The sequence below is a fragment of the Eurosta solidaginis genome, unplaced genomic scaffold (assembly GCF_040869045.1).
Source record: "Eurosta solidaginis isolate ZX-2024a unplaced genomic scaffold, ASM4086904v1 ctg00000623.1, whole genome shotgun sequence".
NCBI lineage: Eukaryota > Metazoa > Arthropoda > Insecta > Diptera > Tephritidae > Eurosta > Eurosta solidaginis.
In genome coordinates this window covers 334,248-360,745 of record NW_027136883.1, presented here as the reverse complement: position 1 = coordinate 360,745, position 26,498 = coordinate 334,248, and the positions used below count along the sequence as shown (strand labels likewise).

The 26,498-nt window shown below is 38.1% G+C and overlaps 1 pseudogene; it reads right to left on the bottom strand.

Annotated features, from left to right (window-relative positions):
- LOC137235640 (nuclear pore complex protein Nup88-like) overlaps window positions 1-26,498 on the bottom strand; it is a 180,897-nt pseudogene that overhangs the window by 77,699 nt on the left and 76,700 nt on the right.

Genomic DNA, 26,498 nt, shown 5'->3' with positions numbered 1-26,498 from the left:
TTCCAAAGATGGTCATAGGCTGAACATAACTTCAATATAAAAAAAGGGGGTGGCACCTACCATACAAATGGAATGTTTCATACAGCATAACTCTGGAAGTATTCATGCAAGACCATTGAAATCCAGTAAAGAAAATAAGGAGTGAGTAAGAAGGGGCGTGGCCCCCACAAAACTTAGGTTATTTCAACACGTAAAGTTTGATTGCAGAATTGGGTTTGGCTGTTATTCCTTCAGTATTCTTTTATGTTATCTTGAGGGTTGGTATTGTTGGATACGCCTGGAGAAACCAGAAAAAACATTTCTGTTTAATTTGATATAAATTGATGTAAGAGCAAAAAGAGAAATCACTATGGCAATTGCTTTCTCGGATACCGCGGATGCCCTTTGTGTGGTGGACGTACAACTCCGCATTTAAATACCCACTGTCTGCAAACATCTGATACACCGATGTGCAACATAAGCAAATGGTCAGGCCAAAGTGAGGGTGTGCGATGTATGTACCATGACTCGTAAATAGTCGGTGCAAGTTTTAGACCAGACCCCTAAGAATTTAAGGTGTATTCACCAACCCCAAGGTGGTGCTTTCCTGTTACTTGCTGGAACAGCCGCAGTTGAAGTAAATGCGTGCTTTTCGTCTATAGACGGCTTTACGTACAAAAATTTACTCTCTTCAAAAATATGAGAGGGCAATTTGGCGGAAACACTTCAGCAGCAGCTTTTGCTAAACAACTTCTTGAAATTAATTATGGCAAAGTTCCTATTTCTTTACGAACAGATTTGATTTCTTTTCCTGCAAGTTTTTGAGAAATTATGACATCACCTGGAGCTTTAATAGCTAATTTTCTTCCAAATATTGAATCTATCTTTACAAACTATAAATGGCTTTGAGAAAAGGCATTTTAGGCACCTTAAAATGAGGATGTTAATATCAGTAGAACCAAGACAACTTATCACTCTATTAATACAGTCTTGGAAGAGTCCCAAACTGTGCATATCCGGTTGAGTTTATTTGCTCTTTTGAGCCATCGGAAATTTCTCCTCATCGATTGATCCTTAAAAAAGGGCCCATAATATCATAATATTTATGCTTCGTTATTTCGATTCTCCATGCTTATGTAGTAGGACAAGGCTTTTCATCACAAAACTTTTACTAATGTCATTCAAGCAATTCATTTTATCGGAAAATTCCGAAAACAAAAAAGTTTAAAACCAAGGATTCCATTGATACCGATAGATTTGTCTTTTCAAGTTTAAATGCCTCAAATTTCCTATCCCTATCAATGAAGCTCAAGGACGATCATTAGCTGCGAATCAAGGGATTGATGAGCGCAATACACACCTTTATAGCTTCAGGGCTTCTGCAACTCAATTGTCAACCTCACCTACGCGAGGGGAATCCTGTTACAAATATGAATATATCATAAAATAACAGTAATTAGCGGTAGCAGAAGTCAATCTTACCAACTCATGTTTTACCCATGGCCAGTTACGCGTAGCCCGGATATTTTTATATAAACGTGGGGTAAAACCCACGGGCATAAGCTACTAAGTATTAAAGTAGAAAGTGTATTGGTTAATGTTCCCACGGTTGGTTTCCCTACATTTTGAAATAAAAGATTCAAAAAAGTGCAAAAAGTATGACATTTCGGTAAAGAATTTACTAATTATCTCACTCCGATGAAAGAATCAAGTCAAGACCCATGTGGAATTCCTTGATGCTTCCAAGTTTGTCGGCAGGCAACGAAACGATAGAGAAACTGTCCAGCTTTATTTGTCGGGAAAAATCGTGTAAATGGTTAAGTACGTAAGCAAGTACACTGTTACAAAGAATAAGCAAAATTTAAATAAACTTTGTTTGGTTCGATTTAATCGATTAAATCGATTTTTTTCTAGAGTCGAATCGAAACAATCGATTCTTACAAAAAGCGAATCGAATCCAGCTCTAAAGTACAATCCAAAACTGATTGATTGCTTGCTTTACTAAATTTCTGTCGCTGCGCTCGCACGACATATAGATGAACGCCAAATAGTTTTCCGAAGCTCTTGAGTGCAACACTGTTCTACAATAGCTTACATGATGCGGTCGAAAAGTTACCGTTACGCGCTGCGTTGCCATTTGACAGTTGACAGAACATTTTTGGAGCGCGCCAAGGAATTACGTTGACTGCTTACTTCGCCTGGAGGTGACTTTTTTTGTTCTCGTACTATTAAGTATTGTGGCCGGTAGGTGTTTTAACTCCAAACCACACTTTTAATTAAATTAATTTGTTGTAAATCTTGTTGAATATTTCACTGAAGAAGGCGCATATTTCAAGCGTTAAGATTTTACTTATTTGGTTCGTGAGTTTTCATTTGATGTGATTTATTTGGCATTGCTTGCATTTTTGTTTTAATTGTTTAGCAAAAATCAAATATTTTCGTTCATTGAGTGAAGTGATATTTTATGAACGTCACTAAAATGCTGCCTATCAGCTACCCTCGGTTTCAAGAATGAATCCAATTGTCAAACTGACCTACCCCTGGCAAACTTTGTTCAATTACAAGGCGAGACTGTGGCGGTACCGAATTCCTCACAGAAGGAGGGATGGGATGATCTAGAAGGTTCAATCTGGTTATATAAAATAGTTCCCGCGATAGTCGGGCTAGTACGTTTATGGTGCTTTTTCCGCAACGTGCCGGATAAATATCCAGGGAAGGACCATCAATATCAGTTAAACTCCCCAAAACGTGTGAGGAGTCTTCTTGTAGCTACAAAAAGAATAACGATGGTTTGATTGCAAGTTTTATAACCATGAGTGTTTTTCCAAGTATGATTGGAAGCGGGAATTGGGGCATATCTAATTTAAATCCGTTCCACGTTTACCCACCAGCACTACAGTGAATTTGATTGAGTTAAGCCAGGAACCAGGTCTACAACACCCGATGACATGAGATCTTCTTGCTTAAAAACACAAAATTTTTTTGGGAACAAAGTCACTAATTCCCAAATAATTCTTGAAAGAACGTCTTGGTCCATGGAAACTCCGAACGCAAATATATAAGGATAATAAGGATTTAAGTGGAATATTTATCTTACAGATAAGTGCAATAAATAGAAATCAGCTTGCATTTTTAGAAAACTCTTATGAATCTATAAAAGTTGTAAGCTGGGCCCACTAGTTTTATAGAAATATTGAATCTAAATAAAGTAAAACGGAATATATGGTCACGTGTTTGAGCGTCGAAAGAATCTGGGGCTATAATTGAGCCGAGTGGTTGGCGCCAGGGTGCAGAAATTGCAGAACATTTTATGTGCGTGTAAACCGATAGTTCCAAAGCAACGGAAGGGGTCGGGTCAGCTGTTTACTGTGCCGATCCAGAAATAAGTAGATTCTACAAGCTGCAAAATAACTGCAGCGTCTTTTAGGCGGAAATTATAGCCATGAGGAAAGTAGCAGAAACTCTGAAGGCAGCTGGTTTAAGCTAAAGTCGTGCCAATACATTGCCACACAGGCAATAATCTCACACATCACTTCATCAAAAAGTGTCCTAGAATACAAACAAGAGTTGAAGAGACATCGATCAGGCCGGACCATACATCTATACTGGGTACCCCGTTATAAAAGGATAGAAGGCAACGAAAAGGTCGATGATTTGGCAGAGGAAGGTGCAACAAACGTTGAGTCGACGATAGAAATCCCAGTACGCCTGGTAGAAATCAAAAGGAGACAGAAGTTGCATATAATTCCTGAAGCAAGAAAGACGTGGACAGAAGTGTCTGGCTACAAAATTTCTAAGATCATGTGCAAATCCTACGACATAAGGCTCACAAAATTGCTCATATCTTAAGGCTCTTGATGGGCATACTAACTGCACAGTGCCTTCTGGCCGCACATGCTTATAAGTTGGGGTCAGTAACAGCAGATGAAAGAAGAAGGTGTCGAGCATAGGCTTCATTTGCTAGAGGCGGCAGAGTTGCCAGATGTCCAGGCAGCGATTAAGCTAGGACGGAGTTATTCTATGACAAAAGTTATCATACCTAATTGGGGATTTGGGACACATTCAGTCTTTGTTGGATCTTTATTACCCGACCAGTTGAACCTAACGTAAACTTTGGGAACAGTGACAAAATCGCAAATACTTCTTGGAAGAACCTTTTTAACATTATTCACGGAAACGCCGAACGAAATTATACCAAAAGCTCTGCGGAAGGCCTCAACTTACAGTTAAGTGTAATTAGTGCAGCTTTTCGGAGACTCTTATGCATCCATAAAGGTTGTTAAGAAAACGGGACTCCTTAGCTCCTGGTAAAATATTAGAGCGCAGTCAAAATGAAAATAGATTTGTTTCTACTATGACTATATCCCGCTCTTTCTAAAGTAAGATATAAAAGGGGTAACTTATCTTCAAAGTTTTGTAAACCTGTAGCCAGCACACAAAGGCCCTCAGAGACATCAAAAAAAGTCTTCAAATTACTATGCCAATAATTGCCTGGTGTACCCCGTGCTCAAAGACAAATTCCCTATACTCGCAGTAAAGTAACCTTCCCAGGGAGACGCACGTCACTCCAGCTCAACGTCGATCTAAATACTGTAATAGGTTAAACTCTTACTTAACCAGAATCAACCTCGACATACCCAATGTAAGTCCCGCTTGTAACGGGCCCCCACATGACAGCAACTATCCTTGCCATTGCAATGTGGAGCCAACGCAAAGTTATGTTTCTTCCTCATTTCCTCCAGATTAGAAACTCTGTGAAGTTTGGACAACAGATCCTCACAAATAGGATTCACCCTTAATAGGTTGAAAAACTAGAGATCTTTTCGGTATCCCAACTTCAAATGAATTTGAACCCATTGCGAAACAGTCCCGATATTGTATATTATAGAATACGGACGTATCATACCGAAATGTATATAAGTTAATACCATACTTTTTTAAACCCATCCCCACATGATCAGCAAATTATCATGCGATTCAGTTCCCACAAAATTTTACCGGCAAAACGCTCGCATACTTTGGAATCATATTGAAACCAAAAATGCAATTGCGCTGCACGCGCATCCGCCGTCTTAGCTAAGGAAATTAAACACCTTAGGTGAGAGAAGCACGCGCAAACCCTATTCTGCTGACCAGGCATCTTTGGCGATTGCTATGACTATTGTAATAAAATAATATTCTGAGAAAAAAAAATTATTGTTGACATGTGAAGAAAAATTGACTTGATTGCAAATATAGCCATATGACTTCCTAAAAAAAAAAAACTCATCAGGAGCAGGTGAGCGAAGTTAAAACAAAGGCAAAGCAATCTGATTCAACTTCCGCTTACGGCGACAGTTTAAAGGTAGCAAAAAAATAAATGAAAAGGAAACTGGGCAGTGTGCAGTGCCAGGTTGGGCATGTGGGCGTAGCTGCACCTATGCGAGAAATTAAACACTTGAGATTTTAGCATTTTTTTCACCCCACACTCACCCAAGCTCTCAACTTGCCATCAAACAATCGAAATTTTGCTCTAAAGGAGTTTTGCCTTCAGCTGCCACAATGCATACCATACTAAATACTCAGGGGGTGTTGGTACTTGAAGCAACCTAACCTGAGCAATTTTCAGTCATCATTGGTGATGTAGTTGGCTTGTGAATTTTTATTAAATTTTTTTTTTTTTGCTCGCTTTTATTTTTGCAATTATTTATGTAGAACATATGTAGTTATGTGCGCATGAGCTTAGTTGTGCAGAAGTACCGGCATGTGAAGAGAGGGATACAAAACCTTCCAATTTTGACTATTGTTCTTATCCTCATGGCATGAAGTTTTCGCGTGTGGGGGGTATGTAACCTCAATCCTTTTTCGAGTATGTCTACAATGTAGGTGAAGTGTGCGCAAGTAAAATTATTGCATACAATATATTGCATTTTTTCTATATTTAGGATTTAGCAGAGGTAGTGGTATAAGTCCAGGAATTATTGCTTTTGACGAAGCAAATAATTAAAACTTAGCGCGATATACATATGAAATGACTACTGGAAGACAAAAGCGCTATAAGCGATGCGTCGGACTCGGGGAGCAAAAGTTGTGGAGAGTCAACGAGCTTCTTGATAGACCCAACAAACCTCGAGAATGAGCACCTTAAGTGGGACCGTGAGGCGGTAGTAGTAGGTAGAAACCATTTCAAAATTTTTTCCGCGATAAACCCTAGGTACTGCAACCGGTACGAGGAGGAAGAATTCGTGTAAAGCTGTATGACAGATGGACCCCCATAGTGAGGTAGCAGCTACCTCGGAAGCAGTAAGTCAGAGAAGACGTGAAAAGAGGCGAGTTGCCAACCACGGATGTCGAAGTAGAAGATAAGCCAAAGGCCGGTAACGCTAAAACACGGGCTTTCTTGGAGGGCCTAACTGGAGGTAACACTAGAACTCTGGCTGTTTTTGAAAGGATAAGTGATATTGCGAAGCAGTGGCGCTGCTTGATCGTTGCAAACCTTTTCGATAGTTGACTATTGAAAGGTAGAGGTCTGTAGAAAGGAAGCTTGTTAGCTTAATGCTGAAGATGATGCAGGAAGAACCAAGTAAGCTCACTCCAACTTTTGATTCGGCCAGGTGGTACAATGGCGAAAATATGATGACGTGCGATAACAGTGCGAGCTTGCGTGGCTAAAGGAAGTTGTTTCAGGCCTCCAAAGGCAAGGCCCGGGCGTATTTACGTGGTGGATAGAGCCCAAATTACCACGATATTGAAAGTCAAATATGTATAACATGCATGATTAAGTCGTAGGATACGCTGTGCCTTCTGCAGGTTCAGAACCCCGATTACCGACTCAATATTAGAAGGTATGCGGAGAAGCTATGCGGAGGATATGCTGAACACGCAGCTTGGGAAAATGTTATATAAGAAGATGAATACTTCGAAAAAAGCTAATGATAAGTGGCTGAAAAGTAGGCCAGAAGCTTCTTATTCTTACGAACTTTCGCTATGTATGTATATATTGATACAATCGTTCTTGAACATTGAAAAGAGATAAAAGAACAACAAGACAAGGAAAAATAAACCTAAAACTTGTTAAAGCTTATAAAAATTTATTAATTATTCATATCCCATTTCTGAATTTTAGATTTCGATTAAATACTCACCAGGAAATAATATGAATACAATGGCACATACCTTACCGTTTGTAGTGCTTACTTATCTTGCCGGCACTGTAAATTTTCTTGAGTCGTTCTTTCACAACACAATAATTTCATATGTTCGTTTGATATGTATGTAAACATTTAAATTCATGCCTATACTACATTTATTTATATTTAATTCTAATTCTTAACTTTTTTGTTTTTGCTATGTTGGTTGTTGAAGTGTTGTTCACGCGACATTTTCCTACCTATTTTCCGGCTGCAATTACATTAATTTGCTGTTCAAAGCAGTTAGGTTTCAATTTAGTTTGTTTGTTGTTTGTCACAGTCATAAATACTTTGTCGAGTATATTTTTTTGTTGCACGTATGTATTTGCGTACTTTAATATTCATTTCCGTAAAACGATCGAATGAAAAATTGTAGAAAAGTGCAAACAAGAAAAAGTTAAACTGGGATCGTCAAGGGGTTTGCTTCAGACATTATTTTATAAGCGATAAGTTGATGTGATGTGACACTTGATGGTATATCAAAGCTTCAGCAACGTGATATACTGCTTTTGGATATATCATAGGATACCAGAATGTGATTGAAGAATTATGATATTATTCACAACTATATTTTATAAGGTGAAAATATTTAAGATCTGATTTAAAGCGTAGTCATCTACTATTTTATCACCTGATGATTTTATGTACTTTAATATTATTTGGACTATTTCATATATTAGCAGTATTAATTTAGAATCTATTTAGTTACGAGGTGATGTGATTTCATATGGCATAGTTATAGTTTGATCACCTTATTATTTGATGAGTTGTTTCGATATCATATGATACGTCATCATATCATTATATCGTAAATGTATATAATTATGATTGTGTTATACTATGTTCAAACAGAAAAATAAATTGAGGCAATTTCGATTTAAATTGACTGGTGTTCATACAACTCTATTTAGCTTATACAATAGTAATTTGATAGCTGGTTGGCTCATCTCTACAGTAACAACATATCTTTGTTAAGACTGCTAAAATGTGCGTGTTGGTATTAGGGGAATGGAATGGAACGAAAACATAAAACTTTGAAATTTTTGTGTGTTGTAAGAAAATGTTTTCGATGTTTTGGTTTCATTTTGAGTTTGCCATCTTGCTTTGACAATCCCTAATCCAGTGAAATGAAAGACATAAAATCAGCTGATGAGATGAGCCAACCATATAGTTCAGCCATGCCTAACTGACGTTTAAATATACTCAATAAACACACTTTACAATGTTGCATTTGCAGTTTGAAACAATTTATTACGCAATTTTTTTTAAATTGGTAATTTATTATTACAATTTATTATATGACAAATTGCGTAATAAATTGCCCAAATGGTATAAATTGCCAATTTGGTGTGTGTTTGAACCTAGTATTAGGATAAAAATGGATCGTAATATAATATTTAGTTACGACGCGATGTGGTTTCATATGCCATGGTTTGATATACTACTTGATGATGCGCTTCGATATTATGTGATATTATATCATAGGAAGTTATTGCATTTGATACTCTGCAACAAATTGTATTAGGATATGAATTGATCCTAATATTATATTACTGATAATTCGATATGATTTCTTATTGAATTCTGCCATCAGAGTATTTTAGTAACCTTTGGCACGACGTGCTTTGAGTATCTCAATAGGACTTAAAAAAGTCGTAAGCGATGTGTTTGGATAAAATTTTATAACATAGATATTCACATAGGTATTTGTACGTGACAACTAAAATCGATATATTCGCAATCCTATGTGATGTCATATGACATGATATCATTTGCTAATATGATGGAGAACTTTGCTATAGGAGGGAAAAATAGTAATTAACGAAATTCGATAGCTATTTGTAGGTGACATCTGAAATCGATTTATTTGTAATTCTATATTGAAACTATTTTCTTAAGATGTGATTAAGTAGTCTGGTTGTGATATCATATGACAAGTTATCATTTGCTAATATGATGGAAAAATAGTAGTGGCAATTTTTATCAAACTCAATTAACTTAACTCTTCTTTTATTTTCGATGTTTTAAGAAAAAACTTCAATTAGTTTTGTAACTGAAACTATGTAAACTGATCTGAGAAACGTTTCCGGAAAAATTCGAAAATTCGGGAAATAGTCAAAGATTTTCCTTTCTATTCCCAACAAGGTAGTCTGGTTGTGATGTAACTTGATATGATATCATTTACTAATATGATGGGCGTACGGAGCGATATGTTTCAATATCTTAAACATTTTATGCGATTAAGTATTGCGTAAAAAAATTAGCCATCTTCGAAATTTCAGTCACCGCTGTCTGGATGTTATGTCAAATCCCATGATATCATTTACTAATATGATGGAAACATAGCGGCGGCAATTTGAATCAACTAAATTCTTCCTCTTTTATTTACGATGCTTCAAGAAAGAACAAATTTCTATGAGTTTTATAACTGAAACTATACAAACCAATCTGAAAAACGTTTTAAAAAAATTCGAAATTTGAGAAATTTTTACGAAAATGCCGAACTCTTCATTAGTAGCTCATATAAATTTAAGTCCAACAAAGTACAAGTTGTAGAACTAGAACCAATTTACATATTTACAATCTTATAATCAAACAATTTTCTTAAGATGTGATAAAGTAGTCTGGATGTGATGTCAATTGAAGATATGATATCATTCTCTAATATGACACCCATACGTACGACGCGATATGATTCAATATATTCATTTGTGATTTGATGATTACAATGAAATCACACCGAAGAATGACACTGAAGATGGCACAACGTCAAAATCTGTTTGTTTCTAAACGATATTTGCTGAGACGCCTTTCTAACGCCCTACTAAAGCAACAAAGGGCAGCGCAACGGTGCAAGATAGTGCTTACTTTGTATCATTAAAATTGTAAACCGTTTGTTGAAAAACAACAAATTTTCATTTTCGGTTGTTCATTTTATTTGTCATTATTGTAACATAATAAGCAAATTTTGCATTTTCTGTTGTTTTTTTTTAAGTTGTCTGCTTGTCTTTTTCCCGTAATAATAAATAACAAAGAAGTATACAAATTCTAGTTACTTAAAGTATTATTTTGTTGATGAAATTTTGTAGAAAATTTTCGCTGATTTGCCGTCTTAATGCCTGACAAAGTATACGCGCAACTAACGGTGAAAGCTTCCTCCGTCCTTACGCTTGGTTTTGGACGCACCATGAATCGCAAATGGCCACGAAAGCGGCCAACCTATTCAACTCCACACAGGGCATGACAATCAAGAACAAAGCAATAGAAATACTCAAGCGTTGCTTCCTACTTTCCGAGTTACGCGAACGGAATTCAGTGCGTCGCTTGATTTTAAATAATTCGCGCGCAGAGAAAATCGCGGTAAAGGAGCTTTTTATGGAGACAAAAGCTTAGTAGACTACAGTCGGCTTCATAATTTGCTAATTTTACAAATATTATATTTCGTAGTTACTTTTGTAACCAAAATTATTTATGTATTATTACCATTTGCTTATTATATTCGAATAACAATTTTTGCGCCCCATACCAACAGCACGCTAAACCCCACGTAGGCTTTTCAACCTTCCGTTTACCACTACGTGGACTAGCAAAGTTTTGTGAAAAAAATCATCTAACAAATGTTTAACTTTTTTGTTGTAAAAGTTTATTACCTTCTGCGTTCATCATTTTTTATTTATACAACAACAACAATTTCTGCCTGCAAAGGAACTCAACGAATTCCGCCAACGTACAATTCTCGTTCAGCGAACTTTTAACTTTCAAACTTATTTTATTGCAATTTTCAGTTGATATTTGCATAGAATAGTGATTAGTGTGGCTTTTGCGAAATTAAAACGTTATTTGGAAGGGATTGTATACCCGCCGTCGTGCAGAGTTTAAGCTATCACAGTGCCAAGATTGTAGTTTTACCAGAGTTATTCATGTTTCCCCAAGAAAATTACGCTCTACCTCTGTAACTGGTGCTAATAGGACTCTAATAACGATATTTTCTCCGCAGGAAATGACCGACCCTTTGTATTGCCTGTCGTTACACCGTCGGATCAAATGTTGTTTTTCCGGATCTAAACGTTTATGTCATGGAGGTTAGGTTTGGTTGGACTGATTGGTTCGTAAGAACCTTCCATAGACTGAATAAGTCCATAGTGTTGCCTGCTTCCTCAACTACCAAACTAAAAAAAAGCGTATCAGGACCTATGCTATAAAATAACTTTGTTCTCTTGACAAATAATATAAGCTTTCTAGGACTTATGGCACCTGTTGCCTCTATATCTGATGGCTGTGCTAGCTAGAATCTTAGCCTTGCGAGCGCTGTACGCAAGCACAAAAGGTGCCCGATCATTTCCTTCTCTAACCCGCACTTTTTACATCTGTTATTGATGGCATGGCCTAATTTAAAAGCGTGTGAAACAAGAAGGCCGTATCCAGTCAAAATACACATCATGACGCCAAAATCCCCTCTTTTCAATGATAAGGAGTAATTTAGTTAATCTAAAATTGTAAAAGCTGAACATGATCGTTGGGGGTTTTGTAAGACACTTAATGAGAGCCAAGCTGATAAGGGAGCAGTGTATGATATCGATTCGACTTTTATTGACCTATTGAAGTGTGGGAAGAGCCTCGATTTCAAAACCGCTTTGTATAGCATGGAATGTTTTAATATGTCCAAGTTAGGTTGATATAACAGCTCTCTCAACTCAGAAAGGACACTACGAATGCAAAGGAGATCCTAAAAATGTATCTTCTTCTTGATTGCGCTTGGAAGAGGCAACGGCCTCCAAAGAGGTTTTTCCGAATTTAATCACTTTTAAAGTACTTTAAATATAATTCCTTGGTGTTTTAAATCTAAGTCCAGTCCCACAAGGAAAGATTGGAAAGACGGGGGGATCACTCAGAGATACGACATCTCGTTTTTCACGGGCGGATTTAAAATGGCTTGCAGAGTGGGAGTGGGAGCATTTGCGACTGTCCCCCCACGTCTTTATGTATGCAGCTTCCCGACTCGGCAAGCGTGTTTCAAGCTGAGATTTTCGCTATCCAAGAGGCGTTGTAAAGCGTTATTGGATATCAATAGTAACGGTAACAGGGTAACCATTTTCTCCGACAGCTAGGCGGCTCTTTGGGCCCTCGGGTCAGCGACGATAACATCAAACCTCGTTGGACAGTGTAGGGAGAGCGCCATGATTCTGACAAGCCGGCAGATCGTTACTATGACATGGGTGTCGGGGCATCGAAGCATACAGGGTAACGAGATGGCGGATGAGTTGGCACGGCGTGGAGCGGCTCTTGATGTCTCAGGAACGAAGGAGATCCTTACACCCCTGGGACTCATCAAGGGTCGCATCTCCCAGCACTGGTTGAACGAGGCCAACCATAGGTGGAAGCGGTTGCGGTCCTGTAGAGTTTCCAAGAGCATGTGGCCATTATATAACGAAACACGATCTATAGCTGGTCTTAAGATGAATAGAATAGATATATCCAGATTAGTTGCGGTGCTCACGGGGCATTGGGCAATTGGGGTACATGCTGCACGGATGGGACTGGGACATAATACCTCCTGCCGCAGCTGCAATCGTCCGGAGGTGGAGGAAACGGTCAAGCATCTGCTGCGCGAATGCCCAGCACAATGTTGAAGCAGAAACAATTTTCTTGAAAGCCCTTTTTCGAAGCCCCCCAGAACTCAAGGATGTTAGGCCGGGAGAGCTTCTCAAATTTATAAACTCCACGGGATGGATATAGGGGGAGGGGCGGGTTTCCCTGTGGTGCTTGAAAATTCTTATCAGTCTTCTTACGACACCCTTTCATTGGTTAACTCACGAGTTGTGGTATCAAAACGGCGCATGAGCGCTAATTGGAGTCAATTGGGACCACTCCAACCAACCAACCATGATATGAAGTTATGTCAGGCCCGGGAGTTTGAGTTTCATTAGAGTAATTATTTAACACCGCTCGGAGAGTGCTCATTATGCTAGAGGGTTCCTAATACCGCATCATTGACCTTAGCAGGTCCCCCAAAAGATGAAGGAAATAATTTGAACGAGAGGTGAAATATCAATTAGAGCTATGTTTAAGGAACTCACCTAAAGCTGGATCAGATGGTTTCAACATAAGTAGTATATTAAAAAGATATATTTAAAATTCTAAAGCGCCTAAAAATATATTACCACATCACCTCACGCCATACACACTACCTCATTTCAGACACGCTTCTAGAAACTCAACTACATTATCCTTAAACAAATTGCCATCATAAAACTGACAATATTATTGACTTATTAGCCGTAGCACTTGCTAAGTGAGTTATATTTAAAACCGTTTAATTGCATATTATTAGGCGTACTAAACACACATAGAGAATGTGGTATTAGGCACATAAAAACGATCAGGTAGTAAATGGATATATACGATAGCCATCGAAATAAATTGCTCAATAAAGAGAAACTTAAAAAAGATATATTTGAGTAATTAAGTACAACAACAACATAGAAAAAAGTAAGTAATAAGCAGTGGGGAAGAAAGAAGCACTACCACCTTAACAAATGCTTTATTAATGGCAAATTAAAAGTAATAAAATACAGATGTGCTTAACGTGGCACATTTTATACTGTAAACGCTTGGCAAAGGCGCGCATGCTCTAGTCAAGTGAGTGAACGCAGCAGACACGCAGTCTTATAGCCTAGACAGACGTGATCTTAATCTACATTAAATAGTTGTGCATTAAGTTAATAGTTAACTTGCAAGGCAAGATGTTCGAAAATTCTCGCTTGGTGATTGGTGTGAACACTAACTACTAACAACTAACACAGTAAGGATTTTCTAGAATACGTAGCCGCACTGCATTGATTCCTATAGAGCAGTTCCTCACCAACGCTTCAATCACCATTTTGAGATGAGCGTTATTAAACCCTAGTTGTTGGAGCAGTGCTTCGTCCAATCCAATAAGTGCTACCACTCACTAATTGTCATCAATATCCTCTAACGGGAGTCCGAGGAAACTTGCAGTTATATTGCAACTGCAGTTTTCTCCAGTGTGTTTCTTTAAGGCTAGGCGACCATATTAGGGACGCGCAGCAAGCAAACCCTAGTAATGTCGTTAAGCGTTTGTTATGAACTTACGGCCATAGGAATTTCGAGACCGCGAAAGAGGTAGCGGCGTCGACCCAGCACTTTATTTACTGGCCCGAGACTCACCTTTCAAGGAGCAGACTGCAATTGGCTAGCAATCTACAGTTGCCACCTTATTCAGATGCCTTGATATCTCGGTGGATTATTTTAGTTCAGCAAATCTTACGAGCAAGCCTCTAACTCATCCTCCATCAGTGTCCAACACTGAAACGAAACCGGAGGCTTGCGACGGCCAAAGATATTGCTAGAGCGATGCAACAACAAGCGAGACAGCGCTACTATAAACTTGCTCTAAAAGTAAATTGAGAATGCTAAAGGGATAATTTAAGCACACTGCGGGTTCAAAAGTCACATGCAAAAGCTGGGCATCTGTTGGTTTTGTGACAGCACACATGAGACTGTGCAGCACATTCTTCTCGGCTGTGACGCCATTGCGAAGAGAATAAGAAACATTCGGCTAATTTAAGCTCGAAGGTAAATACATACACTCCATGTAACCAAGTAGCATACTCGATTTTCTGGGGGGTGCTCGGCTTGGGCGAGCTGCTGTGCAGAGAAGAGGACACAATAGGGCTGGTTGCAGTTCATTAGCTCAAACAATTCTATTACTATCTCAGTGCCGCATTTGAATTGGTTGAAGAGCTTAGTTAAGCGCGATTAGCATCGTTGTCTGTCGTCTGTCTACGCATTTATATACGAATTAAACAACATCTTAGCGTTGCATACTTTTTGGCGTTGCATATACTTATTTTCGTTCCCGTATATTTTTTTTAGGTTTTTAAAATTATAATAATGGCTTTTCGGCAGCTAAGCTTAGTATTTGGCAAAGTTAAGGCCGCCGGCTGCAGTGATACAACGTTCAACAGTGATTTGTGGCAGCCGGAAGAAGCGGGTACAAGTTGGCATTAAGAGACACGACACACTCGACAGGTGAAGGTGTATCGGCGATGGCATAAAGTTCGCTTGCCACTTTTTGTTTCTTGTTTTGCGCTAAAAACTTTTGCATTGCACAAAATGTTGCGTTGCGCTCTTAATGCAGTTTATCATTTACTTTTGGGGGTTTTTTCGCTCCCTTCCACCAATTGCGCTCGCTACAACTTTTCGCTTACATTTGTATTTCTTGTCCTAGCTTCCGCTCCAATTCTTCTAGAGCCCGTTGATGCCACTCATTTGTTGGCGTAAGTCTCCAAAAGGTAATTTTAATTTTAATCTTGAATTATGACAATATTTATTTTAAATCTTTTTTCGTTTCTTCAGCCCCTTTGATGACACATGTTCGGTGCGAACTTTAATGTCATTTTAATATGCGGCATTCCTTCAGGTGTACTTATGATGTGACTTGTACAACTATGGATGCGCCACTTTAATTGCTGTCACGCATTTGCATTACAAATTTGTTTGCGCTTACAAATTAATTCTATTTGATTTATTTTATTTTCGTTTTACTTAGTATTTTTTTCTTGAAACTTACCGGCATGTAATTTTTCCTTTTCCTTCCATGTAGAGCCCATCTTTTCCCCAACGACGCGGCAATTCGTGTACAGTGATACCTCTGGAGCCAGCCAAAGCGATGAGCGAAACTTCGTTGGAAGCGACAATGCGTTCTACTTGGAAGCCTTGTAGCACCGATGGAATGAAATTCTGTAAAGAGGGGATATTATTTTTGATTAACAGGCGCAAAAAAGTATATCTATTTTCTTATGCTAGACGCCTAGATGAAGTTGGGCTAAGTGAATGATATCCGATAGAAGCACACTTGCGACTCAGAAATTATCTGTTTAATAAAGTGACCGGAATGCCCCTGATATGTAAGATTGCCTAAAAATTTTTGTGGTATACTGCAGCGAGGTTAGACTGTTGCAACCCAACCTGAAGCGCATCTTCAGGGAACTTGTAACGGAGTCCCCCACTGTAGCACTTGCCAAAACTGCGCCTAAAACTATACCACCATAAACTGCACCAACGAGCATATACAATCTGACGAATTGGGAGCTGTGATAAAACAACCAATTGAAGCCAGAGATAAGCCGTTCCCTTTGCAGTCACTTCAAAATCTTCTGCACTAGTTGTTTCCAAATGTGTAGCAGTAGGCAAGTCGGAAGAGGATGCCTTTGACGCAGGGTAGAACCCTGCTATAACGCTGAGTGAAAGTGTTGCCAGCGTAGTTCGCTCTTTAATTGCGAGAACGATCCCTTAAGCTCAACTCTGGCAGTGTGACAATAGATTATCGCTATATCCTTCAGGCGCACTTTTCCTCCCTCACCAAGGCCCTGCTTGTACATATACGCCTTTCATTCGGATCATGTAGCGAGCAATTATGAAGGTGACGGTGTCTAGCGGGAGAGCTAGCGTCCTAATTAGTCAAATATACCATTCCTGATGATCTGAGTTTAGCTGCAGATCAGAATCTTGAATGGCGTCTAGTTTTCGACATAGTTCATCCGTATCACTATGTGGCTGCTACTAGTACGCTCTCCGCCCTTCCGCTGCTTATGGTGTTAACTGCTCTGCTGCTCTGAAGTCCCAATGGAACCATACCTCCATCCGAAAGGTGAAAAGTGGTATAAATGCGTAGATAACATTCGCTGTCTGCTACTACCCTCGATCAATCTAAATTGCACCGTTGTTTCCAGTTGTTAAACAGTCCTCGAAGAAGTAAACTACATCTTACTCACATTAAGATGCACAAACCTATGAAGCGGTTGCGAACTAAAGCCATCGCCTCGCCAATAAAATTTCAGTGAAATGTAATCGTCTGTGATATGACAGTTTTGGGTGTTAGTCTGATTGTTTGTTGCTCAGCAGGTATATATATGTTTTATTATTATTAAGCGACTTCCCGCTCTCTTGTGGTGTGATTTTAGGCGCAAATGTTCGCGAATTAATACTCTTCAAATGTTACATCAGTTTTAGGCGTAGATCATATGCTTTTACGAAATATTCAGTAGTCAAGCTTCGCTTATAGTGATGAAAAACATGTAATCTAGACAAAAAAAGGTATGGTCTCAGGTTAGAAGAAGCAGCAAAGAGAAAAGATCAAGAACCTACAAGGTACAGTGAATAAGTTATTGCATAGTTCATAGGAACTGTTACTGTTGACTTTTTGCGCCTTAAAATATACTTTAATGGAGGCTATATGTCAAACTCACTACAAATTGCTTCATTATGTTGATATTTCCAAATCGCCGATTAACGAAATGAAAATCCCTCACATAGGAATTAACGCAAAGTGAGCGAGAAATTGCACAATCCAAAATTTCAAACAAAAGAATTGATATGATGAGCAGCAGAAGGATTGCGCATAAAAGTATGCGATGAATTCAACTGTAATTGGTTAAACTATGTGTGTAATGAAAAATATTTAATTGCTCAAGATAAACAAAAAAAAAAGAAATACTAAGAAATTGTCAAACTCATACATGGCTCATAAACACACACCCCAAGCCAAGCCAAGGGGCTTTAATGCGCTTGTATAGATAGGCATAGTGATAATGACGCCCACGCCGTCTTGCCTATGTTCCTCATCATCTTCGCGAAACACCCACACCTTTGTTTGTGTATATGTTTTTTTGTGGCTTTTTGACATTTGAGTTGTACAATTTTACATGTCAGTGCATTCACATCATACTCGTAGATAAAATTGTATACATTATTATATTTATTATTTTCCTTCATTTGAAAGAGCTTCTTGGCCACATTCGCATATTCATAGATCACAAGTACTCATACTTGAATATGCGCTAACATGACATTATCATGTTTAAGTTGTTGCTATTTTATATGTAAGAGTATGTGAATATTTAATTTAGGATGTCATAATTATAGCGCATATAAATATCTACTAGAACTAGAGATGGAAGCAGGACTAAATGCTCAATCGCGTTCGGGACAGTAAGCGTATTTAATGCCTGGGTCCCAAGCAAGTGCATTTTGACGTTTTGAACGTTTTGTTAAATTATGAGTGATTATTGGTATCAATTACGGTGGCGCATAGAATATAGGCAATAAAAATGCGCCTGAAGACGGCGCGACGCCGAAATTGTTTTCACTGTATTCACACCAAATTTAGCAAGTGATGACGGAAATCGATCTGATCTACATCAGTTTTAGCTTTTAATTGTGATGTCGGTGCCAGTGAGAACAAAAAGGGGACTGAAGATGGAAAATCGCCGAAATTGGTTTGTATTCAAACTATATTTCATAAGGGCGAATGCGGAAAACCATTCTAATATATGCCTGTTTGAATTTTCAGTGCCAGTGAGAACGAAAAAGTGGACTGAAGATGGCACAACGCCGAAAGTGGTTTGTATACATACTAGATTTGATAAAGGCGAATGCAGAAAACCGTTCTAATATATACCAGTTTTTTGTTTGCAATTAGTGAGAACGAAAAAGGGGACTGAGGATGGCAGAAGGACGAAACTGGTTCGTAACCGAATCAAATTTAATAAGGAGTTTTCCTTGATCTTGCCAATATGCATTAATTTCCACGCCTGTCAAAAACCAAAAAAACAAATAGAATGTGTAGATAGCACCCACAAGTCACCACACATATCTTTTCAATCTCACGGCGAAAAGAGCGCCAAAATTTAATAACACCTGTCAAACCTAGCGAGCTAGTAGCTTAGAATATTCCCGTGGGAAGACATGCCTATCATGGGAGAACACAGCAAATCACAGGACCGATGCTCAAAGGGGTCAATAAATATCTTTGCAGAGCCAGTCCGGTTGGAAGCAGTAGGTGCTGTACGCCTCAGTACCGCAATCATATTCGGCAATTTAAATTCGCTACTTAAGAACTGTACTAAGTCTTAGATTGAACTGTGACAGGAATTTTAAGGTGGGACATCCGTCACGCATTACCTCTGGGAGTGTACAGCCCTAGCGAATATTAGGTCGCGTACTTTGTAAAGTTTTGTGCTGTCCGATTTAAGGGCGGCATCAAAATGCTCCATAAATAGACTAAACTAAAATACGCAAAGATTAAATCAATAAATAATTGATGAATGAAAATGGCGCCTAGAGCGCTACTTGCGCCGGTCTCTCTGGCCGGACAGCACAGCAACCAACCAACCACAGGTTCTCTCATCAGATGTTAATAACTCAGCTGAGTTTTGTATAGTAAACTAAGTCAAAACCAACCAACGAAAGTTTGGTGGCCAGTACTCGAAAGAGGATCTGTGGGATGGGTAAGATGCAACGGGTCGCCGCAATGCATTTTCTCCACACTCAAATGTTGTGTAGGTTTTGATCAACATCCTTACTATAGATTGTTATGGTAAGCTCCAACTAAGTTTTTATGCCCTGGAGCGACATATGACATGGGAACCTAGTTTTCTGGAGATCATTCCCGAAAATTGTCTTCAACTGAGATAAACAATTTTAGTCCCCTCACTCTGGGCAATAACTTCTAAGAGAGGCACAAATGGGATAAAGTCTACAAGCTTGACCCACTGCCAATGAATATATTTTCGGATGGCTCCAAGCTAATTGGAAAGGCCGGCAATGGTATCTATTTGGAGAACCTATCCCTCGCCTTAATTAAGCACAAGGCTACGGAGCTATTGAAGCGTATTTCATGCTAAACTCAATCTAAACTATCTAAAACCTCAACATATTTTAATGTAGGTTTGCTCTAAAAGTCTCAGCACGGATCAAAGTCTTTCAGTTCAGTAATACCGATTGCTAAGGGGCTTTACATATTTCCTGTTTGAGAGTCATAAGAGACGACTAATATCTATAAATCCGAAGGTGAGAGGGGTACACAAAGTCTTTCTTGAGGGAGTCGGGTTGGCAACCGAGCGTATCGGATTCATAACCCGAAAACGCTTACAGGGAGTACATATTCCTCGTACGCGTTTCGATGCTTCCATATCTTCTTCAAGGAGTCTAGTTTTTAATTAAAAAAAGAAGGTTACTGGTTTATAATAATACACATAACCACCAAAAATTTACTTGGAAAACAATATCGAAAGTAGCAATGCATTTCGAACAGTCACAAAACGAGCAGACTTCGCAGTGATATGGTGCGTTGGTCACAGCGGGATACCTGATAGCTGTGCTGCCGACGCCGAGGAAGGCAGGCCAACCATAGGCTTTGGTATGACTTCACTATTGAAGCAGGTTGTAAATGGGCACTGGCACTCGTGAAACTTCTTAGTAAACTTGGACTTCGCATCAATTAGAGTCGAAACAAGATCTTAACTAATCTCAATGCCGTCTCGCGAGATCCACTGGGTAGGGTATTAACATAGGAGTACACGATGAACGCATCACAGGTACAAAAAGTCAGTTCTATTGCGACCGAAATGTAGAGGGGGATATGTGCAGAAAGTTTTGAGTGCTTTGTTCGTAGGTTGTCTGATGTTTTTTTATCTTTATACAGGTGGGTTCCGCGATATCTCGCGCCCACCTCTAGTGTGCATCACAAGCGCAAACTCACATCAGCAATGGGAGGGTAGGAAGTGTTTATAAGTTTACAGAATTATATTGCTTTACGCTTCATATAAGCGCAGAATTCACTTTGTTTGAGGTTCACTAATTCACAAGAAAAGCTACGCTTCCACGACCTCCTCCTTAGTCAAGCGAATCCTCTGAGTAGAAGGATTCGGCGAAGAAAAGTCAAATTTACGTTTACTTCAACCCATTGAGCAGCAGTTGGGGTTGGAGAGCGGATTCGGACTGTTTCTAAGATAAACAAAATCCAAAAGAAGAATGCCTATGAAAATTTTCTTTTGTATTTTTCCATTGTCTTAAAAATGTATCGCTTCTTCATATGCATATGTGTTTCTGCGTCTTCATGGGTGTATGTCCTGTAAACATTCTTAGATCATGTGTGAGGTAATGTAAGCACCCTTGGTCGCTTGTCATACTTGTAATGTTTGTTGCCTACACATTTTACTACTTAACCCTTACAAATTATATGTTTGTATGAGTGCATATGGGTATGTGTGTGTAAGGACATTAATTGCACATACGTGTATGCACCTCTGTTGCTGGTAATAAAAAAAGCATCATATCTAGTATGACTTTGAATAACTTTCGAAATGGTTCGAGTTTAGCTCAATGTATGTAAATATTTGTAGAATTTTTGTGTTGAGTCGTTAATTTGTGAAATCACGTAAGAGAAAATTTATCTGCGTAAGTTCAATAGGCGACTCATACTTTTTGCATTGTTACGCCTTTTATCACTATGCATGCATAAGTATGTGTGTAACCTATGTATGTATAGGCATACCACATGTACTCGATGAGCAGTACTCCTATCTCGGCTAATCAAACAATAGCATGTTTGCTGCAAGATAACAGTACTTTACTTTTGTTTTTATTGTTTTTCTTCTTTATATTCTTCAATAATTACAAAACACTTTCCGTAATAGATATGTAGGAGTGTGTAAATTTGCTTTTTATAGACTTTTGCTTATCTGTTAATAATTCAACAAAACTTTTATTGCTGCACTCATTCCGAGCCGCATGAAAAGACGTTTTGCATGGCTAAAACCTACTCATACCGTTCCGTTTAATCTTAAAGATCTAAAAATATTGGAGATTAATAATATTTTGAAATCTAAGGTTTTAAACAGATTTCAAACCCCTTTTTCCATATACCACAAACATTTCAAAAAACCACAGAGGATAGCAAAGCTCAAGATTTCAAAAAAAGCTCAAAAAAGCTTTAAGTTCAAACTCGTCAGTACTTATAAAAGTTCAGCGCAAACCCACTGAAAACTCAAGAAATGTTACAGCATACAAGGATTAAAGCTTACAAAAGCTTTAAAAAAATCGAAGCTTGTATTTTTTTTTTTTTTTTTGTTTTTGTTTTTTTTTAATAAAAGGGTAAAAGTATAACAACATGAAAGTTAAGGGGTTAAAAAAGTTTGCGAGACTACGGTTTGATCCTAAAAAAGCTTAAAAACAAAAGAACGTTGACCGCAAAACTATTTACATAGGCTGCAGATATGCTACATTTCATAAACCGTTTACGGCTAAAAAAAGCTTTTAAAAAGTTTTAAAAGAATTAAAGCTTTTAAAATTCTTACGTTCTCAAAATGCTTAAGCTTTAATAATTCCAACCCTTCAAAAATTTTGAGCTTTAAAACGCTTTTTACACTAGTAAGGCTGAGTGCCGTTGTCGTATAAAACTTGATGATTAATCTCGCCATTAAATAAAAATTATTGTGAAGAAATTATATTTGTGTTTATTCCCGGGAAAAAAATTTTAAAGTTTACACGAGAACATGACCCAAGAACCGTTAGAGAGCTCATGACTAGCTTTTTTAAGCTTTCCAATTACTTGAAAAATTTAAAAGCATACAAGTTTGAGTTTAGAAAGGCTCAGGTACTAGGTCGCGAACTCTGAAATTTTATATGGCTAATCACGTTCTTCAGCTAGTAACAGCAAGCACGGAGATTGCCATCCTCACGAATATGCCGATTCCAATTATCATGAATATGAAGGTTGCTACCAGCAAACAGAAACACGCAACAAATCACCTCAGGCTAGACAGTGAACGGCGTTTTACGGAGCACATTCGTGGAACACGCGAAAAGGCTGCGCACACAATAGCGAATGTGAGTAGATTAATGGCAGGAGAACTGAAAGCTGCTTGCATCAGCCCCAGATTATATACGCTTATACGGCGCTATAATTCGGGCGGGTGCAATGCAATAAGGAAACACGGAACCGCCATCAGGTCAAAGCAGCGTAGTGGGGCGCTGCGAATCGCTTCAGCTTACGGTCCAGTCTTCTCAGAAGCTGTCCTGGTTTTTACGAGAACCATACCGATACATCTTCTCACTGAAGAGAGAAAAGCAATATAAGACCGCGGAACAGAAGCGAGTGGAGATGCTATTGCCAGACAGGCGAGAGAAGAATCGATTGCCGAACTGATTAAACTTTTAACTGGACACAGTAACTTCCATAAATACCTTCACTGGATGGAGAAAGTTAAAAATCTGAACGGCTTGTTATGCGGATATACAGGTGATGTACGCCATACCTACTTCAAATACGAATCCTTCGCCCAAAAATGAAGGAGCATAAAAGAGACACTTGGCGACCTATCTCCGAGCAAAGTGACAGCTTGGATATGGTCAGCATATATGTGGAGCAAAGGCCTCTAAGCAAACGAGAAATTGTATGCCTAGTTCGTGAGAGTAGCCATGAAGCTCACGTGCACTACGTATCCGCATTCTTCCACGAGTCTGCCTGCAAAAACTCAGCTCGATTGGATCACGGAAAAAGGGTTAAAAATCGATCCAAAGTCTTTCACACAGGCGGACAGACGGACACTACGAGCTTTATACTTTATACATAAAAAAAAATTCTAACGTGTACATGAAAACCGCCGATACACGTGTATTTTTATTTTTTCTCCCCTTTCCGAAAAAGTATATTTGGTTCATAGGAAAGAACTAAAGCCCGTTTTTTTAACGCAGTGTTAGTATACCAAAATAAATGTCTTTATAAAACAATGAGAGAGTTCACTTGATCAGCACGTCAGCAAAACACAAATATATTGCGGATTGAACCAAGAAACCCACCACATAGCAAAAATTATCTGTGTGGTCTGCAGGCATAGGTCCAGTTCAGAACACACGAGTAAAATGTGTTCCTACTTAGCCACGGAGAACTGAACAGGGGTGTCGCAGGGTGGTATCCCATCCCCACTTTTGTTTAAACTTCACATATCGAAGCTCCCTTTTCAATCGAAGAAGCTACCACTGTGTCCTACGCCGATGACACGATAATGGCAATAGGTCCTGATGAGCTTTGCTTCAAAACTAATAACTATCTCCCCAGTCTTTCCAGTTTTTGACACTAACTCAGACCAAATCTTCACCGACCTCATTTTCGACGCAAATGTCGACCATATTGGATTTCCGCTCCCAACGCTTTTATGTAATTGTCTGATAAACGCCTTAGATTGATGAGGAGTGTGATGATTAGTACCTAGGACCTACCTAATTATTTTCTAGCTTTTAGTATTATTATTACTTCATGTAAATACTGTTTTCAATAAACCCGTTTAACCTCAAAATTTTTTTAAATAATTTTAATATCATTTTCATTTAAATAAAAATACAAAGCGCACATAATTCACGCTCGTTACGCTCTTACGTAACAACCGAATAGCGTAAGTATAATACGCTTTACATTTGAAAAAGTCATTTCCGTTGATTGATTGAAACGTCACATCAAGAGCCTTTAATGGGCGAATAAAGTAAAAAATTGTCAACTTAAATGAGACATAAACGATGTTGATAATATGGCGGCCAAAAAAGAAGAGAAAGGAAGTATGTGAATAAAAAAAAAATTTACAAAATGATTTGTTTTGCAAAAAAAAAAAAAAAAATCGTGCAGTTTGGCAGTGGATTGATAAGGACCAATGACAGGCAAGCAATGCAAATAAAAAAACGAAACGGAACAATGGGAAGCAAATGAGTGAAAACAAACCAAGAATTTACAAAAAAAAGAAAAAAAAAAAAAAAAACCTAATAAAAAAAATTGGAGAATCCTTAAAAATCCTTAAAAATAATAGTGCCATTTAAAAAATTTAAATAAAAAATTCAAATGCAATGCGAGTGGCGCGTAACCAAAAGTGGATGACTGACTGCCTGAGCAGCAAAAAAAACAAAAAACAAAAATTAAACGACATTCTTAGCACAAAATGCTTTATCGTTAACATTTAAGTTAGAAAAATGGACAACGATTAATTTGATAGAGACAAAGGGAGCACAGTTTACAGTTTTTTGTTTGTTTTCTTTTTTTGTCTTCTTTGCCTTGAATCACAAACTACATTTGATCTTATGTCTGTTTTTTTATACCTTTCATGAAAATGAATTGGTATATTAACTTCATCACGAATCTCAAAATTGTAAGTCCTTAAAAGAAAATAGATAGACCCACCAGTAAGTATACCGAAATGATGTGGATGAAGAGCTGAGTTAATTTAGCCATGTCCGTCTGTCCGCCAGTGCGTCTGTATGTTTGCATGCAAACTAGTCCCTCAATTTTTGAGATATATATGATAAAATTTGGTGAGCGGTTGTATTTAGGTGTTCGATTAGACATTTGTTGGAACCGGCCGGATCGGACCACTATAGAATATATCCTCCATACAACCGATTTTTCAGAAAAAGAGGATTTTTCTCATATCGTCCTCAATTTATCAGATTGAAGCTTAAAACTGTGCTTTCGTATATTGCACGTATTGTTGTCTTGAAAAATGTATTAGATCGGTCGTATATATAGTATATATCCCCCACAACCGATTGTTCAGATAAGAAAGTTTTCGTAATTACTGCCCCATTTAAAGAGTTAGAGGCATAAAATTTCAACGAATGCTTTCGTAAATAGCATATATTGTTATCTGAAAAAATCATAGAGATCGGTGGTATATATATTATGTACCCCATATAAACTGTCATTTTTGCCCCTTTTTTGCGGCTAGAAACTTCGAATTTCGTTTACGTCGTATATTGTTGAAATACGTGATTCGTAGTCATAGTTTTTACATACAGACCACAAAAACCGTGAAACTTTGCATCCCCACACAAAGTATCTACCTATTTTTATACTCAGTTGAGCAGAGCTCACAGAGTATATTAAGTTTGATTGGATAACGTTGGTTGTACATATATAAAGGAATCGAGATAGATATAGACTTCCATATATCAAAATAATCAGGATCGAAAAGAAATTTGATTGAGCCATGTCCGTCCGTCCGTCCGTCCGTTAACACGATAACTTGAGTAAATTTTGAGGTATCTTGATGAAATTTGGTATGTAGGTTCCTGAGCACTCATCTCAGATCGCTATTTAAAATGAACGATATCGGACTATAACCACGCCCACTTTTTCGATATCGAAAATTTCGAAAAACAGAAAAAGTGCGATAATTCATTACAAAAGACAGATAAAGCGACGAAACTTGGTAGATGGGTTGAACTTATGACGCGGAATAGAAAATTAGTAAAATTTTGGACAATGGGCGTGGCACCGACCACTTTTAAAAGAAGGTAGTTTAAAAGTTTTGCAAGCTGTAATTTGGCAGTCGTTGAAGATATCATGATGAAATTTGGCAGGAACGTTACGCCTATTACTATATGTACGCTTAATAAAAATTAGCAAAATCGGAGAAGGACCACGCCCACTTTTAAAAAAATTTTTTTTTAAAGTAATATTTTAACAAAAAATGTAATATCTTTACAGTATATAAGTAAATT